The 19598-nt window shown below is 39.8% G+C and overlaps 1 protein-coding gene across 11 annotated transcripts in view; it reads left to right on the top strand.

Moving 5' to 3' along the window:
• Nucleotides 1-19598, top strand: part of MAPKAP1 (mitogen-activated protein kinase associated protein 1) — a 190004-nt gene continuing 170406 nt past the window's right edge. For 6 of the 11 annotated variants that reach the window (XM_005881493.2, XM_005881490.2, XM_014529391.1 and 3 more), the window contains exons 1-3: nucleotides 7-104; nucleotides 2352-2413; nucleotides 12311-12380. The gene's annotated coding sequence lies outside the window, so the exon portion shown is untranslated. Of the gene's footprint in view, nucleotides 105-2351; nucleotides 2414-12310; nucleotides 12381-19598 lie in introns of all 11 variants that reach the window. The other 5 variants (XM_005881489.2, XM_014529392.1, XM_014529397.1 and 2 more) reach the window with 3 other exon arrangements.

The following is a 19598-nucleotide window of genomic DNA, read 5'->3' on the forward strand; positions in this document are numbered from 1 at the left end:
TTCCGAGAGTTCGGGGCTGGGGCCGAGAGGCACCGAGGAGCCGGGCCCTCCCCCCAGGAACGTGTCCCGGGCCGCCCCGGCCGGTAGCGTGGCAGCACTTTCAGGTAAAGGTTGCCCCAGCCGCTAGCTTACTCGCTCGCTCTCCTGCCAGCCATCTGGAGAGCCTAGCGGCTCCTCACTCCTCCGCGCCCGGCGGTGCCCGGCAGGCAGCTTGCCTGGCCCTCCTTGCTCAGGTCTCTCTCCCATGAGCGTCCGTTTCCTGGCCCTTTCCAGAACCGGAGGCTGCTGTGAGTCTGACAGCTAGTTAGCTGGGTGTGTGACTTGGGGGAGGAGAAGCTAGTGGGTCTGGTAGTGTTGGGGAGGAGTGAGAGGAGGGAGGAGGATGCTATTGGCTCTGGCAGTTGCCGGCCCCACATTTAGGTGTTCTAATCGTCACAATGTGAAAATCAAAGTTTTTAAAGCATTGCCTGCGTGGCCTCCGGTTCCTCGCGCCTCCTCCCCCTATTGCCACAAAGCGGTAAATGGCCTTGCAGAACTTTTTCTTTTTCTTGGTGGAGTGCTGCTGTAACTTTGATTCAGCTTTTTCGTTTGGGGAGTGACAAAGAGTATTCTAAATCTGTTTAAAGTAGAAAAAAATGATTATAGTTTCAACAAGAGTATTACTTTAACGTGAGCCCAAAAAGTCGACTCAGAAATTGGTTAGAATTTCATCCTGAATGATCGCAAGTTGTTTTTGAAGCCTATGACAGTATCTGGCACCGTGCAAAGCATCATGTTGTAAATCAAAACCAGCCAAGTTCAAAACTTCCCCAGGTGTGAATGGTCAAGTGGAGACAAGTGTTTATTATAAACATTAGTTCAAACAAACCAACATGCTCATTCTGTTTTGACAAGCAGAAGGGGTGGATTCCTAATTTAAAAACCCACTAGAGGAGGAAGAGGAGACACCATCTTTTTTTTTTTTAAATATATTTTATTGATTTCTTACAGAGAGGAAGGGAGAGGGATAGAGAGTTAAAAACATCGACAAGAGAGAAACATCGATCAGCTGCCTCCTGCACACTCCCTATTGGGTATGTGCCTGCAACCAAGGTACATGCCCTTGATCGGGATCGAACCTGGGACCCTTGAGTCCCCAGGCCGATGCTCTATCCATTGAGCCAAACCAGTTAGGGCGAGACACCATCTTTTATTCTTCATATACAATGAGCCCACATGAGATGCTCAATAAATGCCGAAAGAGTTCTTGATGAAGCCTTGATCATTGTTTTCCATTTTTTTGGTTTACACACTTTGCAAGCTTGCTGGAGCCATGAGGCGTGCTGGTGGCCCCCTTTCCATTCAGCTTTGTGCTCATACCTACCTTCAGCTACTGTGATCCCATACTGAACTTACATCCCTCTACACCCCCTGACCTGGTGCCTGGCTAAAGTTCCAGCTATGCTTGAAAAGGCCCCCTTCCTAAATTACTCTACTCTGATCCTTTACTCAAGTAGGGCCTCCAGTCATATTTGTTCTTTTCTTTGTCCCGTGTGTTCTGTAGGACATTCTCCCTGCCTAGAAGGTTTCTCCTTTCCTGTTGGCGAGCTACTGAGGTGTTACCCAGGGCCCAGCTGAAATTGGCCTCCCTCAACCAATTCAGTACAATCCCAGCTGGAAATTATTTCTTTTCTAGAATCCTATAAACCAGCGGTTCTCAACCTGTGGGTCGCGACCCGTTTGTGGGGGGGGTCGAACGACCCTTTCACAGGGGTTGCCTAAGACCATCGGAAAACACATATATAATTACATATTGTTTTTGTGATTAATCACTATGCTTTAATGATGTTCAATTTGTAACAATGAAAATACATCCTGCATATCAGAAATTTACATTACGATTCATAACAGTAGCAACATTACAGTTATGAAGTAGCAACGAAAATAATTTTATGGTTGGGGGTCACCACAACATGAGGAACTGTATTAAAGGGCCGCGGCATTAGGAAGGTTGAGAACCACTGCTATAAACACTCATCGAATCTGTAATTATTTTACTTAGCAAGCATTTACTGAGCATGGATAGATACCAGTTACCATGCCAGACAATGTAGAGGTAAGTAGCAAGGAGCTTAATTTAGTGAGAGAGATAAGGGAATAATTCCAACACAGAGTGATAAGTACACTGTGTGAGAGTTCTTTCTGTGATACAGTGATAACATAGAACTGGGGTTGGGTCATTTGTTTTTGAGGAGTGTGCTGTAGCCAGGTAATGCTTCATTATGTGGGGTTAACTAAGCTTTATTATTTACTGTGTACTGGGTATTACATATAGGTTTCTCTTGTTTAATCATTTTAATCTCAATTTACAGATTAGGAAGACTCAGGATAAGTTACACAGCTGGTACAAGACAGAGCCAGGATTCAAACCCAGGTCTGTCTGATGCCTACATCTGTGCTTTTTCCATTATGTGTTTTGCCTTCTTTCTCACACCATAGCTCTTGATATCAAGTACATATTGAAACAAGTATACAAGAGAAAGAAATATGAGTGTCAAAATTAATGGTATAGATGTTCTTTTAAATGAAGGGAAGACCATGATCTTTCAAAGCAAGAAGGTAGAAGGTGGGTCAGCTCAGCTTTGAATATGAGAAAGGAAGGCATTGTGTAGAGAATAACCGTGACCTCTGGATTCCATTCCTGGTTCCTCCTCTGGCTAGATATGTGACCTTTGGCAAGTTTCTTACTTCTAAGCATTATTTTCCTCAAGTATGGGCTGGGATAGGGCAGTGGTCGGCAAACTCATTAGTCAACAGAGCCAAATATCAACAGTACAACGATTGAAATTTCTTTTGAGAGCCAAATTTTTTAAACTTAAACTATATAGGTAGGGACATTGTTATTAACTTAATTAGGGTACTCCTAAGCTGGCCTTTGCTAAAAACATCCTCAGTCTGATTGAGGTACGTTCGCTGAGATCGACCCCTTCCAACTCTCCCATCCACACTGGTCTTGTATACTTGTTTCGTCTATCTCATTTCGTTCATCCTCTCTATATGTCCAAACCATCTCAACCTACCTTTCTCAATCCTCGACACTACATCTTTCACTCCACAACATTCCCTGTACGTGCGCGCCTGCACGTGGTATTTTGTGGAAGAGCCACACTCAAGGGGCCAAAGAGCCGCATGTGGCTCGAGAGCTGCGGTTTGCCGACCACTGGGATAGGGGGATAATATGGACCTCCTGGAGTATTGTGAATATGTAATAAGCTAATGTGGATAAAAGGCCTGACACATGGTAAGGTCTCTGAAATGATAACTATAAGATGCAAAGGTGCAATGACTGGTATGGTTTTAGAGTGGTGAGTAGACCAGTCTTAATAAAGCAAGCCATTGCTTCTTTTTAGTGTGGGGATACTGGAAGGTAAAGTTGGCGGGTCACTAGGGGTCAGTGTCAGTGAGGGATTGAGTGTTAGGCAAGAGAAGTAAATTCCAGTTTCTTCTTATAACTTTCCTAGTTAATAAATACTTTGAGGATCTGTGATTTCATAACAGGGAAAATGTTAGACCCTGGGAATGCAAAGAGGAATAAAACCAGGTCCCTACTCTGAGGTTGTTGACATTCTAGTGGGGGAGACATATTTGTGTGCTGGTGAACTGTAGTAAAGTACTTGAGGTACAAAGATGGCAATCCCCGAGGATACGAAGGACAAAAGAGGGAACGCTAATAATGATAGCTAACGAGCACTTACTGTGTGCCAACATTGTGTTAAAAGTATTTTCTCATTTATTTCTGTACTGGACAGTGTACATGTTACAGATGAGCAAACTAGAGCACAGAGAGATTAAATAAATTCCATGAGTTTATGCAGCTGTTGGGGCTGTGAGTGGAGGGGATTATCTGTTAGACTTTGGAATCTCCACTCTGCTTTGTGGTGTGGACGGGGACCCTCTGAGGAGGCTTCAGAGAAGAGCTAGCCCTTGAGCTGTTTCAGTGAGCTGGTCACTGTGCTGGGCAGTAGGGATGTTGAGGACTGAATGTGGCCCCTGCACTCAAGCAGCTCATTGCCTCCTCGGTGATGTTAAATATATTTTTTTTTCGTGGGGGGTTTGCTTTGCCAGTTGACTCATAACTGAGGACTTTAGAAACTGTTGTACTTCAGGGGATCTCTAAAGGGTCAGGCTGAGAATTTGCTGGAAATCTGTTATTCTGATATATAGGCCTTATTGTTAAGAACACAGCAATAGATGCCAATTATATGACAAGGAATTCTGTCACATGATGTTTTTTTCCCATAGTAGGTTCTCTGACCTTGAGTTTCCTGTGGGTTTTAAGTTTTTGAGACGTTTTGACATAAAAGTTAGCTCATTTCAACTTGTGTTAAATTTAAAATAATTGAGCACTTACAGTAAGTTCTGGTCGTTGTTAAATGTTTTTCCTATACTTCATTTCCTTCAGTCTTCATGATTCTCTGAGATAGGTGATGAAGCTTAGTGATTAAGTAGGGGACCCAAGAGTCACCTAGTTAGTGAGTGATAATGCCAGAAAAAAAATTGGACTTTCCAAAAGAGTGAACAGATATTTATTAAGTTAGTTTTCTTTTGAGCATCTGCCTCAGGGGTCTCCAACTCAAATGCCCATGATGTAATATAGAGAGTAGGACAGACCTTGATGAACTGGAGGGCATATGTCCAGTCTGAAGATAGCGGTTGGTTGCCAGTTTACTACCCCCCTTACTTCCTCCCCCCACCTCCCCCCAGGGGAGGCAACTAATCCTTGTGTCTCACATCAATGTCACTCTCCCTCTCTCTCCCCATTTCTCCTTCTCTCTCTTCCCCTCTCCCCCCCTTCTCTCCCTCCCTTCGAGTCTCTCTGAAAAGCAATGGGGAAAATATCCTTAGGTGAAAATTAACAACAACAAAAGAAGAGATGCTGGAAATCTGGGTTTTAATGTATTTTTTTTTAAAAAATTTATTTTTATTTTAGGGAGAGAGAGGGCAAGAGAGAGAGATAGATAGATTTAGAGAGAGAGAGAGAGAGAGAGAGAGAGAGAAACATCTATTTGTTTTTCCACTTATTTATGCATTCATTGGTTGATTTTTGTATGTGTTCTGACTGGAGATTGAATCTGCAACCTTGGTGTAGTAGCTTGATGCTCTAACCAGCTGAGCTACCCAGCCAGGGCTGGGGTTTAATGTATGTATTTCATTTTTAAAAATTGACGTTTAAAAAATTGCTGTGTGGACTAAAGCACATTTGTGTGCTGTGTACAGTCCTAGGCTGTCTGATTGTGAACTCTGATGTACTTTATCGCTGAAATTTTGGTATTCACTGTTCAAAGCAGGAGGTACAACTCAAGTCGAGATTACTGATAGACGTGTACTGGTAAATTGCCAGAGTGAGAGGGTTTTATAATTGACTCATACTGATGTCTTTGGGGAAGTGGCAGGGTGAATGCTTTTATTATATAATCAGACTAAATTTCAGGAGGGATGGGGCTTGATGAGGAAATGACCTTGGAATTCTTTTAGCACTTTAAATGCTATAAAATCTCTTGCCTCTGTTGGTCCTCTGTACAGTGCCATGGAGTGAACATAGGGGGTAAACATAACCTCTTGAGATTAAAAAATTGGCTCCCAGTGAAAGACAGTTTAGTCGAAAGTGCACTTGATTGAGAGGGGCTTGAGGTCTGACTGTAGCTATGCTGCTGACAGCCTTTTGATTTTGGTTGAGCCACTTAGAAATTTTTGTATCTTTTTCCCATCTGGATGATAATGAGGAGCTCAAATCAAGTCTTGCTGAAATCTTTTCAGGATGCCAAGCTTTCTGATTCTAATTGACACGCTTAAAGTTACACAGCTGATTACTGGTAGACCCAGTAGAGAATGGTTCAAATCTGAAGTGCTGTTCCTCCTCTCTTGGCAGGTAGGGAGCTACTGCTCAGCTCTTCCCCCTCTTCTTTGTTCATTACTTCTGGGAAAGGACCTTGACAGGCCAGGTGCTCCCCAAATGCATACAGTGCTTTGTTGACTATATATACACAAGATTGAAAGGGGGCATAGAGACACCCAGCATAGTGAGAGAAATATGGTCAGGGAGTTCCCAGCCCAAGAGTTTAATTTATTTTTATTTTAATACCCAGCTTCCACCAGGTGAAAATTGGAAAAAATATTGGTCTTCTAGATACTTGTTTTCATTCATACTCTATTGTATAAGGACATAACATGGAATATAAAAATGAAGAAAATAAATCCTGAGCAGTCATTCAGAATTTATTAACTTGTGTTGGCAGCAGTCTAGATATATTGGGAAGATAGATTTAATATAGGAAACACAAAATTTGGACCCAAAGAAGGAAACAGTTTTAAGTAATTGAAAGTGAGAAAAATGGGAGAAACATTTTACAAAACAAAACTTAAATTCTGGAAACAGCAAGAAGGTATTAGAATAAGTATTGGAATTAAATTATAGTAATCACTTGTGAAATAAATTGAATATTATGTCACATTTACCCATACATACATGCAGTGTTAAATTCATATCCTATACTTGAGTACACTTTTTTGAATATGCTTTTATTATTGATGCAGACAAAATGGACTGAATTTTACACATTCAAAACGATGTAACATTTTTCTTAGTTCCCTATAGATTCATTTTAAGGTATATTATTATAAACTAGGGGCCCAGTGCACGAATTCGTGCACCTTGAAAGGAATTGTGGGCTGCGAGGCTGTGGCAGGCACAGGGGCAGGTCTTGACCCAACCTCCGCGCCCCCGCCCGGCCCCTCCCGCCCTGGCCCCTGGTCCTCTGTCTGCTGGCAGTTCCGCTCCCGCCGCTGCTCTCACCCGCTAATGGCGCCGGCCCCGCTTGCATCTGCAGATGGCGCCAGCAGCGGGTGCGAGCGGCAGCTGCTGCCCCAATCACCCCTCAGGAGCAGGGGGAGGTGGAAAAGCCCTCAGGGGTGATCACAGCCAGCAGCCACTGCTCGCACCCGCTGATGGCACTGAGCGATCAGGACCGGCGCCAGGCACTGGCAGTGGGTATGAGTGGCGGCTCTGGCATCGGCTGTGGGGGAGAGCAGTGCAGGGGCTGGCAGTGGGTGTGAGCTGCAGCTCCAGCGCCAGCAGCGGGTGTGAGCAGGGCTGGTGGTGCAAGCACCGGGCCAGACCGCGGCACACAGGAGCAAAGAATTTTCAGTAACCTTCCGCTCCCGCCGCTGCTCTCACCCGCTAATGGCGCCGGCCCCGCTTGCATCTGCAGATGGCGCCAGCAGCGGGTGCGAGCGGCAGCTGCTGCCCCAATCACCCCTCAGGAGCAGGGGGAGGTGGAAAAGCCCTCAGGGGTGATCACAGCCAGCAGCCACTGCTCGCACCCGCTGATGGCACTGAGCGATCAGGACCGGCGCCAGGCACTGGCAGTGGGTATGAGTGGCGGCTCTGGCATCGGCTGTGGGGGAGAGCAGTGCAGGGGCTGGCAGTGGGTGTGAGCTGCAGCTCCAGCGCCAGCAGCGGGTGTGAGCAGGGCTGGTGGTGCAAGCACCGGGCCAGACCGCGGCACACAGGAGCAAAGAATTTTCAGTAACCACCAGAGGCTCGCCCCAATGACAGCAACCGGCGCCCACCTTGGTCTGGCGCCCCCGCTCACTTGTTCTACCATCCTGCCACAGCCGACGTCCAGCACGTTCCCCGCACGCCCCCAGTGGCCAGCGCACGTGATAGTGACCGGTTGTTTGGTTGTTCCGGTTGTTCCACCATTCAGTCTATTTGCATATTAGCCTTTTATTATATAGGATAAGTACTGCTTCAGCAGAAAAATTGGTAGAAAATTATTTGAAGGAGTGGTTTTCTTTTTAAAACAAAGTAAATTTTTAATCTGAATTTTAGTTGCTGTTATAAAAGAGACTAACAAAGAACTGAGGTGCAGGCTTGAATCTTGAAGTCACATTTACCTGTATTTGAATACTGGCTTTGTCAGTTATAAACTGTGACCATCACAATCTGCAAAATGAGGACAAGAATGCCAATCTCATATACTACTTGTGAGGATTAACTGAAATAACTTATGGAGAGATGCAGGTACCATCTTTCAGGGGCCCAAGACATTCCGATGTTAGTATAATGTAACAAATGATTCTATGGAGTGATTATGAAGGAGTGAGACTTTTCATTTTCATGTCTGGATTATGAAATTAGTCTAATTTCTAGTTGTGCGTTGTGCATTACTTAGCACACTTACCAACTGTGCACTATCGAGAAAAGGGTTTCAGTATTGTTTTTAGGCTATTAAATGATTTGATCTGTTAAATAACAATAAATACCTTCAGTTTCATATATTACTTTTTTTTCTGTGTGTGCCCGTGACTACCTGTTGAAGTGTTAGAACAAAAGCATATTATGTTCTCATTCCCATCTTACAAATGCTGAAACTGAAGCTTAGAGAAGTAAAGTGGTTCAAGGTAGAGAGCTACTAAAATGGCAATGGTAGGATTTGAATCTTGATTTTTCCTCTAATTACAGTGCTTTTGTCACTATTCCATGCTGTTCTAGATTTGAATATTGGAACTGGCCCTTGTTTTGGGACCATCATCAACCATGGCCCTCCTTACTCATTTTAACTTAATTCCTACAGAAAGTTGTTATTGATTATGTTGAGAATGTTTGGTTACAGGTATAATCTTATGATCTGAAGTTTAAAGATTTAATAGCACTCTAATAAATACTCATTGCTGGCAGAGGTTGGTGGTGAGATATGGTGGTCATTCATATATTGCTGGGGGGAATATAAGTTGGTAAAAGTTTTCTGGAAAGAATTTTGGCAGTATTTATCACAAGCCTTAAAATACGTCAAACATGCCTTTTGAGCAATTCCACTTCTAGGAACTGTTGCTAAAGAAATAGAGATGTAGGAAATATTCGTGTTCAGATATGTTCATTGTAGCAGTACTTATAATAGTAAAAATTAGAATCAACTTTAGTATTTAACAAAGGGTTTAGAGAAATTATGGAAAAGCCATAGGATGGGAATATTGTGCAGTCATTTTAAATGTTTTAGAAGAATATTAATGACATTAATGTGCTTATCATGTAACATGAAGTGAAAAAAGTATATAAAACTATATAAAGTATGATCCCAGTTATGTCGTAAGAAGGAAAAGAAATAGGTGGTAGGAGGATAGGTCTTTATGCATTTTTGTTTTCTAAAATGTTCTCTGATAAACATAACTTTTTAATAAAAAAATCTTTTAAACTTGGTATTAATATAGAGCCAGTGAATATCATTTTGACAAAAAAAGTTTTCATTCATGCAAATGATTTGGAGTTATAAATGGATTGTATTTTCAAGTTAGTTTTCACCTCTGTTGTTAGAATTTAGTTTCATGTTTCTTGACATAAATGATGTTGAGGTTTCCCAGCTAGCCTTCCTGTCCTTCCCACAAAATCCTATTTAAGACCATATTATGGAAGAAGAGTTGTATTCATGTTGGAATGTACCAGTGTCCCAGTCTACCTACCATCACCTCTTTAATGGCCAGTGGGTAGTGAGTAGTCCTGTGACACATCCTTCTTTTCTTTTTTTAATTTAAATTCTTTATTGATGAACGTATTGCATATTTCTTTTTCATATTTTTATTGATTTCAGAGAGGAAGGGAGAGGGGAGAGAGATGAAAACATCAATAATGAGAGAGAATCATTGATTGGCTGCCTCCTGCACACCCCACACTGGGGACCCAGCCCGCAACCAGAGCATATGGCCTTACTGGGAATGGAACAGTGACCTCCTGGTTCATAGGTCGATGCTCATCCACTGAGCCATGCCATCCGGCAAGGTCTGTGTTTCAAAGAGAGTGCACTCTCATATCTGTGAGGCTGGGCATTGATATGTACAGAGTAGGCAAAAGTAGGCTTACAGTTGTGAGTACAGAGTTTATTCTTGTATTATTATTTATTAATTATTGTTCTGTTTTCCATACAAAGAATTGTACTTTTCCCACCCTTGAATGGAGCTTTTTTGTGGATTGAATGCTTAGATATTGGGAAGTGCTTCTTTGTTATAGAAAATTGTGTAAATTCCCATTTTTGTAAGAAAAAAATTAAAGATCAAAGTATGGATTTTAATTTTTCTGTGATATGAAAAATGCATAAATATTAAAAGTCATAATGTATTGGTGCCTTTTACCCTTTTCTAATTTTCATATACTTCATCACTGAAATTGCAATAGTTTCAGCAAGCACAGTTAAGCATGATGGCCAGTTAAGTTTTTTAAAAAATGTGCATGGTAATTCTATATGCAATATAAAAAGTGTGCAAAAATTTGACAAAATATTTGAGCATATTTAAATTAGGAAAATACCCGGCAAGATGTTTCTTTTTGTAAACTGCTTCTGTCCAAAGCATTCTGTATATTACCAGAATGAAAAATGACAGCACTTTGTCATCTGTTCAAATTGATATTGCACTCTTTGCAATGACAGCTGAAAAGGCCCACAGGTGCCATATAAAGAGGTGACCATGTTGTCATATTTCATTTCGGCATCCCTCTGCAAAGCCATAATTACCTAATTAGGTTGTTAATTAGGAGATTAGCATTTCACTATATTGATAGAATGCTCTTTACCGGCATGAGGCTAGATACAGATTTGTCTGCCCTAATTTATATTCCCTGCCTTTTTTGTATTTATTTATTTGCTTAAGTTTCTGATGTGGTGCAATTCAGTTTACCTGAGAAACAGTTTGTTTACAAGCTAATGAAGCTTTGATCACTGGGTTAAAGTTGCCTTGTTAAAATATGAACAGAATTAAAAGGGTGATCACCTCCGCAAAATTATAATATAAATTTTGATTTGTTATAACTTGTATTCTCGTAAGCTTAGGCAAAAACACATGATAAGAAATAAAATTGTTGGTATAAAAAAGTAAAATATGTAAAAACTTAAATTTGAAATGTGATAGAGATTTATACAGGATGGGGCAAAGGTGGGTTTACAGTTGTTCATATGGAAAAGAATACAATAATCCTATATAATAAAGAGCTAGTATGCTAATTAGACCGGACAGCAGAATGACCTTCCGGAATGACCATTGGGCAGATGCATCGGGCCTCTAGTTAATAAATAATCATACAAGAGTAAACCATGTTTCACACACTCACAACTGTAAATCTACTTTGCCCATCCTGTGTATCTAAACTAGGTGAAGGAAATTATTTAGTTATCTTTAACAACAAATCCCTATTATTTATACTTTAGACTTACAAAATATGTTACTTTGAACATATTTCAGAAACTGAACCTTGTTCAATGACTTGAGAACAAATATATTCAGTTTTCAGATTAGACTTCCTTAGGTAGTCATCATGTGTCAGGGTTTATTCCATTTGTGCCTTCTGTCTGTTAGTCTGTGCTTGGAACATTCTCTTCCCACAGTTTTTGCAATCCTGAGTGCTTATGGAATTTGAAGTATTTCAGAGTAACCTTTACTTGGTGAGCAGCATTTCCGTCAAGTGTGTCTAACATTCTTTGGGTAGGAGGAGGGGTGATTAAAAAACACGATTTCCATCTATTTTCACTCCAGTGCATGATTTGACTGTAATGTTTGTAATTTGCATTATAAGTACCTTTTCTACTTTTTCCAGTTAAGGAGGTTAAGTTTACAGCAATATTAGGAGCACCATCCCCACTGAGGTAGTAGTTAAGCTCCTTTTGATTATATTTGGTATTAACTGTTAAAGTTGTAGAAAGTACATGTGTGCCTAAGTCCTTTTTCTCCACGGTTATTGTAGGAGTTTTGGGAGTGGTGGGTGGTTAGGTTGTCTGAAGTTTCACAGCTACTGCTGTTAATATACAGTATTTCAAAACACTTTGAAAATATAGATTATTTTATAACAGTTGCATAATAATATTTTAGTCTAACTTGTGTTTAGAACTTTATATACAGTTTGCTGTTAATAATTACAGTTGTTCTTCATACTTGTCATAGGAAGTATCTTTTGAGCAAAAATTAGGTCTTGAGTTGTCCATTTTATCTTCACAAAATTAGATATTTCTGACACCAAAGTCTATGTTTTTCCTCTAGACCTTGCTGTTCAAACTGGGGTTATAAGAATCCCAATATGTGCCAGGAGGTTTTAGAAGCTGCAGGGTAAGCATGGCGCTCTATAGTTTAGTTCAAAACTAAAGCACTTCTTTCTAGGTGTAGTATATTACAGGAGAGGATGCAAATATGAGTGAATTCTAAAAATAAATTTTTGTAGCATGGTGCTCTAGGTGGCTCTCCCTCCGTTCTGTCATACCTTGACTTATGCCCACTCTCCTCTGCCCTTCAGGTGTGTTCGTGGAGAGTTTGAGAAGCCCTGTACTTGTACCAGGCTCCCTTTAACTGTATCTTGGCACATGGTAAGATTCAGAGACATTTCAGGTGGAGGTTAGTGGTACAAGAAAAGAAAAATCAAGGGTCAGTGTCCCTTTACCTAAAGGAAGCATTTGTTAGGATACAAGACTTGCTCTGGTAGGTTGATAGGGTCTAGTGCAGGGGTGGGCAAACTTTTTGACTCAAGGGCCACAGTGGGTTCTTAAACTGGACGGAGGGCCGGAACAAAAGCATGGATGGAGTGTTTGTGTGAACTAATACAAATCAGCAGGAAAGCTGAGTTGACACCCACGCTTCTCCATGTAGTCTTTTATCCCAGGCTTCTTCCCATGATGAATATATTATTCCAAAGAAGGCAACAGCAGAAGCGGCAAGTTTTCCTGAAATCAAGGCTCAGAAGTCCCATATTCCATTACGTTCTGTTGCTCAAAGTAGATCACAGTGTGAGTCTTGCTGGGAGAAGCTGCAAAGACTGGCCTTTTAAAAATCTACCATGTGACCTTGAGCAAGTTACTTAATGCCTTTAAACCTTAATTTTATTTTATCTATAAAATGAAGCTAATATTAATACCTACATCTTGTGGTGGTTGTAAGGATAAAATATGTTGTTACATGAAAAGTACAGCTGATAGTACAAGCTTAGTAAATGTCATCTATTGCCGTTCTCTGTGATTCTGCCTAATGAAAGCTTAGCCATCCTTACATGAGACCCTCTTCCTTCCTGAAGCTTCTTGGAAAACATACTGTCCTTGTGTCTCATTTGGTGGTTAATATGTATTGCCTTATGTTGCTCTTATGTCAGTAAAAGCAGTCTCTGGAGGATGCAGGCCAGTGTTTATATAATTTTTTGTAGGATTCCCAGTGCCTACCTCGCAATGATGTAGTGAATGAACCTCTTATTCAAAAGAAGATACAAGCATTTCATTTCTGTTGTTTTGATTTAGTCTAGTAAGTACCTTTAGTTAAAATATAGAAGTAAAAATGTGAAAGGAAAAATTAAACTCCAGATATAGGATCTCACTATTTACTGTGTAATGAAATTAGACATTTTTACATAGAGGAGATTTTAATTCCCCTAGGGGGGAAAAAAGCTTAATTTTTTTTTGCTGGTCTAAAAAATAAATGAAGATTTAATTTAGAGTTAAATTGGAGAGTGTTAGAAAAAGAGATTTAAAAGCAATAAGGTGCATTTTATTTTAATGGTCATTTCAATTATTTTCAAATTCCAGGAGGTATGAATTCAGAACTTTAACTAGATCAAAGAATGTTGAAATCTTAGTTTAAAAAAGGGTCTGTTGGTTTTTACAAATGGAAGACTTTGCATATAATAAAAAGGATTTTGTATTTCTAACTTGTGATCATTCCTGTTTGTGCAAAATAAATGTGAGTACTTATATAACATTTTTAAGGAATCTTGTATAGGAATCATGTTTAACTTGCCTAATGCTAATAGCATGAAGTGGGGGTACAGTGTGGAAAGGTAAAAAAAAAAAAAAAAAAATCTCGCATCTGCTGTTACATGTTGTTAACTCCCTCAGCAGACGTTAAATCATTTCAAGTACAATAATAGTGTGGGAGGTAAATTAACTAACCATTAACAATCTTATAAATACACAATTAACATGCCAACATTTATATGACACATTGATGGGGCAGCAGTAATTTTTGATTGGGAGTTTGCAGACCTTTGAGAAGCCTCAGGCTGTTGCTTATTTAGACAAGTTTTCACAGATTGCAGGTGAGGGGACTTGAAGTCTGCCTGGCAGAGAAGTGAATGTTTGGAGTGTTGAAAGTTCAAGAAGGGAAATTTCCTTTTAGCCATTAGCTGAACTTGAGCATTTTAAGCCATGTTGCTGCCTATCTCAGGTTCTTAGGGTTCATTTGCTTATGGGAGTTATTTAAAGAAACAGAAGAAACAGAATTTTTAGGTATGGACTTTGTAGCTGAAGTTTCATAAATCTCTAGGGTTTTTAAAAAAAGGTACTTAGACCTAACTGAGAATTTAAAGGACACCCACCCTCTGTGGTTTCAGGTCAACAAGTAGATGATCTCTGAAGTTCCTTTCGTGTGTAAAATGTTGTGACCTTTATATTTGAGCAGTCATTGCATGCACTGTTTATATCTTGCTCTTCAACAATTCTCTGTTGCATTAGCGGAGGAGAGGCTAAGTAAGGGTCTAGTTTACTGCATAATACATTCGCTGTCTTACATCTTTCATAAAGACCCATGGAAGAAATTTCTCTCAGGCCCCAGAACCCAAAGAGCTCAATGTCAGGATATTTAAAAATCATGTTTATTATAACTATCGTAATTCTTTGTTCTTCTGTTTAGAGAGGCTGTATAGTGGTTAAGATCCCAAGCTCTTCGATTTGATTCTTGTACTTATTAGCTGCCTAGCTTTGGGCAGTTTTCTTAACCTTTCAGCATTTTCATCTGTAAAATTTGCTTCAGAGATTCTGTAGTCTACCTGTAGGAAATGTACACGATCTGTGCCATGCACTGGCTTATGGATTCATTCTGAGTGACTTCCCCTCTGCTACTTTTCTCATCTACTTTTTTACTATGTTGTACCTTATGTTGTGTGTGTTTTTGTTGTTGTTGTTTTTTTTTTTAATATATTGATTTTAGAGAGGAAGGGAGAGGGAAAGAGAGAAACATCAAAGATGAGAGAGAATCATTGATTGGCTGCCTCCTGCACACCCCCCTACTGGGGATCAAGCTCGAAACCCAGGCATAGGAATCGAACCTGGGACCCTTCAGTCTGCAGGCTGACGCTCTATCCATTGAGCCAAACTAGCTAGGGCATGTTTGTTTGTTTGTTTTATAAGCTATTAGAAGTAAAATTTGGAAGGTGTATGTGTGTAAAGTTATTATTAAAAATATATTTGTGTTGTCCTGGCCAGTGTGGCTTAGTTGGTTGGAGCATCATCCTCTTACACTGAAAGGTTTTGGGTTTGATCCTTGGTCAGGGCATGTATGGGAAGGCAACCGATTGATGTTTCCCTCCTTCCCTCCTTCCCTCTCCCTCCCTATCTTTCTCTCCTTTCCCCTCTGTATAGGGCATGTGCCAAGGTACCACAGGAAAGTTACATGATCGTTAATGAACACAAATGGTTATGCAAAGTGGCAATAGCATCCACATTGCACCTAGAACCACACTAAGCACATAGTTGGAACTTAATAAATATTTGTTGCATGAATGATAAATATTTGTTGAATGAAGTATAAAAGGAGACCCACCCCGTACATTAAAAATGGTCATATTATTTTGGGACATCTCTTAACATCCTCCTACTCTGCATGATGTCTCTATTGCTTCCAGTTTGGGTAAAACTATATGTTTTGAGGACCCTGAAGTTAAAAAGTGGGAGAACCTTTGAAAGGTAGGACATCTTAGGGGAACAGACTTCCTGGTGCCTGAAATTATTGTTTATCCGATGGCCTAAAGGTATAAAAAAAGGACTAACTATCTCAGAGTCAAGGATTGGTGGCATCCAGGAAAGTCATTCAGGGCCCGAAGAAATAGCATTTGTAAAAGTGTAGAGCAGCATTTCTAAACGATGTTCTGTGAGACTTTGTTATACATCGATTTATTACAGTTTTCATAGAGGAAAATAATGTTTAGGGATCAGGTAAGTTTGGGGTTTGGAATGTGTTGTGTTACTAGATTCTCCACTCTTGGAGCTTCACAAGATACCTTAGTAGTTTAAAAGCTTTGAAAAGTGCTATAAACAGCAAGAAGAAAACATTTAATTTTGTTTAATGTGGCACTTCATAGATCTTTTTTTAAAATTTAAATTTAAAAATGAGGTAAAATATATATAACATAAAATTTACCATCTTAACCATTTTCAAGTATACAGTTCAGTGCCATTAAGTATACTCACATTGTTGTGCAAACACCATCTCTATCTACAGAATTTTTCCATCTAAATTACCCTTTAAAAAGTCCCATTTTTCTGAATCCCAGCCAACATTAATTTTAAACATCTTTAATCTTTTTACAACTGATGAGAGAAAATAACTTGTTTTAACCTGTGTTCAGAATATCTTCGTGTGAGAAATCAAATCTACCTTCAAATGATAATTTGCTGCTCTTTAAGTGATTTAAAACACATTATTTGGTTTTAAAAAGTAGTGTTGAAATAAGTTGATAGTGTCCCAAGGTGACAATTTTGAAGAGCACATTGAAGAGCTCTTGTATTTGTATTAATAGAAAAAAGGCAATCCTTTCTTTATAATCTCTCTTACACATGACATGTTCATATATGTCTAATCTCTACAACAGAATTGTATAGTCCTTGGAAGTCAGGCAGCAACATTTTTTGAATTCCTGAAATGTATAAGATCCTTTGTTGCCAGAAGGGATATGGTATTATAGCCCCTGTCTTCGAGACTTACAGTCTGAATCCTCAAGTACTTGTCAGGGGAGGTGGAAAGCACATTTCCCAGGCATCCTGTGGGGAGCTCCCTACCAGAACCAGTATTGCCCTGGCCAGTGTGGCTATGTTGGTTGGGTGTTATCCTATGCACTGAAAGGTTGCCTGTTCGATTCCCAGGCAGGGCATGTGCCCAGGTTGCAGGCTCGATCCCTGGCAGGAAGCATGCAGCAGGCAGCCAATCAATGTTTCTCTCTCACTCCCTTCCTCTCTCTTTAAAAAAAAAATCAATAAAAATATTTTTTTTAAAAAGAAGTGGTATTAAGTGCATTATTTGTTGAGTGAGTCATACAGTTTCCTCATGTATGAAGTTATAATGTATTAATAGAGAAGATATCTTTTCATGTTGGGGTGTTTTAAGGGCTTTGTTCTATAAGGATAAAATTAGGGAGTTGGTGTGTGCCATCACAAGTGTTTGCGCATAACTCTCTTCTTCATAAGAAGTGATGGAGCAAGTCTATTTTCCTTGAAAAGATGGAGGGTACTTCAGTATACTTTTGTTGCTTTGCCCTTTGCCATTTGACTCTTCAGTGCCAGAACATCCATTGAACCTGTGATTCCTCACTGAAGCCCTTGTTTTTACGGGGGAGAACTATTCAAAATCAAGGTAAAAGCACCTGCTCCTCTTTTGCTGGCAAATAGTTGCCTTCCTTTTATGGGGTAGACGGTTATCGTTATTGCAGTGAGGATATTTGCAGCTCTGGTGATCTGTGATCCTATGATTCTGTTACAAAACAAAACTCTCATTTATAAGTAATTCTGTGGTTGTATAAATCTTTTTGTGGCTATATAAGAAGTTTTTCTTTATTTACTTTTTAAATATATTTTTATTGATTTCAGAGAGGAAGGGAGAGGGTGAGAGAGATAGTAATCATTGATTGGCTGCCTCCTGCAAAGCCCCATTCAGGGGATCGAGGCCGCAACCCAGGCATGAGCCCCTACTGGGAATTGAACCGTGACCTCCTGGTTCATAGGCCGATGTTCAACCAACTGAGCCACACTGGCCGGGCAGAAGTTTGTATTTTTATAAGTGAAATTTAAATTTTCCCCTTTAGTTCTGTAATATTTTCTTTTGTTTTTTTGTTAATCCTCACCCGAGGACATTTTTTCCATTGAGTAGAAGGGAGTGAGGAGAGGGAGATGGAGAGGGAGAGAGAGACACTGATTGGTTGCTTCCTGCATGTGCCCTGACTGGGGTCTGGGATCAAATCTGCTACCCTTCAGTGTGCAAGCCGGCGCTGTAACCACTGAGAAACACCATCCAGGGCAAATTCTGTAATATTTTTTTGATTAATACATTTAAAATGGTGGGCTGCCATTAACATTTCTGAGACTGACTGCCTCAGAAACTTGACACTTAGAGGAATCACATTGTATTCGGAGACATACTAGGTGTGTGTGAGGGTATAAAATTTTGATTCAGGGATCCCTTACTTAACTTTGCATTTCCCATTAGCCCCTGTGTAAAATAAGTACTCAGTGAATATATTTAGAAAAAAACTGAGATAATGTAATTCACTTGGTTAGAGATGCTCCTCAGTTAAACTTTTTCTTAATCTCAGTATCTTTATTTAAGAACCACCAAATGATGCCAATAGAATATATTACCAGACAGAACATTTTTAAACCTGTTAGCTATAATGATTTATTAACTAGATTTCCCCCATGTTCCATTTCTAGAAGAAACAAATGACAAGAAAATCTGGTGTTATATAGGTCTTTCTAAAAATACATTCTAGGACTGTTGAAGGAACAAATTCAATCCAGCTTTCACATTGTTGTTCTTCTAATGATTTTGGAGGACAGGGAGGTGACGCAGATGACCTGCAGAGTCCTCTGTCACAAAGGAAGCACACACTTGATTTACCTGCTGTGAATTTACTAGAGAAGGGCAAATTGTTGATGTTTTTTAGGATTACTTTAAACAAAAATTGAAAGCTGAAATTATAGCAGCTAATATTTAGTTATGTGCCAGGGACTCTTTTGAGCACTTAATCTGCATTATCTTCTATATGAGATTCCCATTTTATAAATAAAGAAAACAGGCCGAAAGAGGTTAACATTATTCTGACCAACATCACATAGCTAGCAAGTGATAGGGCCAGGATTTGAACCCAGTTTTGCCTATAGGGCCTTAGGTTCTTAACCACGGTTCTGTAATATTTTCTTTGTTGTGTATTCCCATTCAACTGAAGAGGTACCATCTTGTTCCCAAAATAAACAGCATTGCAGTTTTAATAGGGTTCAGGAAGCAGTTCTTATAATTAGGTTTCTAAAATAAGAAATTAATCCAGTAAGAGACAAGTTTGATTAATAAGTTTTATTTTAAAAAGCACAATACTGTCTTAAATCAGAAGAAAGGAACATGTATTTATTGAACAAAATTACTTTGGTAGTACATTTTTATAAATTTCCTAGTAACTCAGAAAGCATTGTCTATGCCCTATTAGATACTTCACAACCATATGATGGGGGAATGTAAACTGAAGAAATGCAGTTTAATACTTCAGCACATCGTTTGAGGAAAATACAACTTGTTCTTCTGTTCTATCATAAAGTGATGAGAAGACTGCATGGAATAAAGGGAGAAAGAAAGGAAAGTGTATTGTTTTAACAGTAGTTGAGTGGACTAAGGAGTTACTGTTATTTGTTTTGCAAGAGAGCAAGCTATCCTCTCTTGATACCATGGAGACCACATTGACTAGAGCCTTAGCCCTTAGTGCAGTGGTTCTCAACCTGTGGGTCGTGACCCCTTTGGGGGTCGGACGACCCTTTCACAGGGGTCGCCTAAGACCATCGGAAAAC

Source organism: Myotis brandtii, unplaced genomic scaffold (genome assembly GCF_000412655.1).
Source record: "Myotis brandtii unplaced genomic scaffold, ASM41265v1 scaffold68, whole genome shotgun sequence".
Lineage (NCBI taxonomy): Eukaryota > Metazoa > Chordata > Mammalia > Chiroptera > Vespertilionidae > Myotis > Myotis brandtii.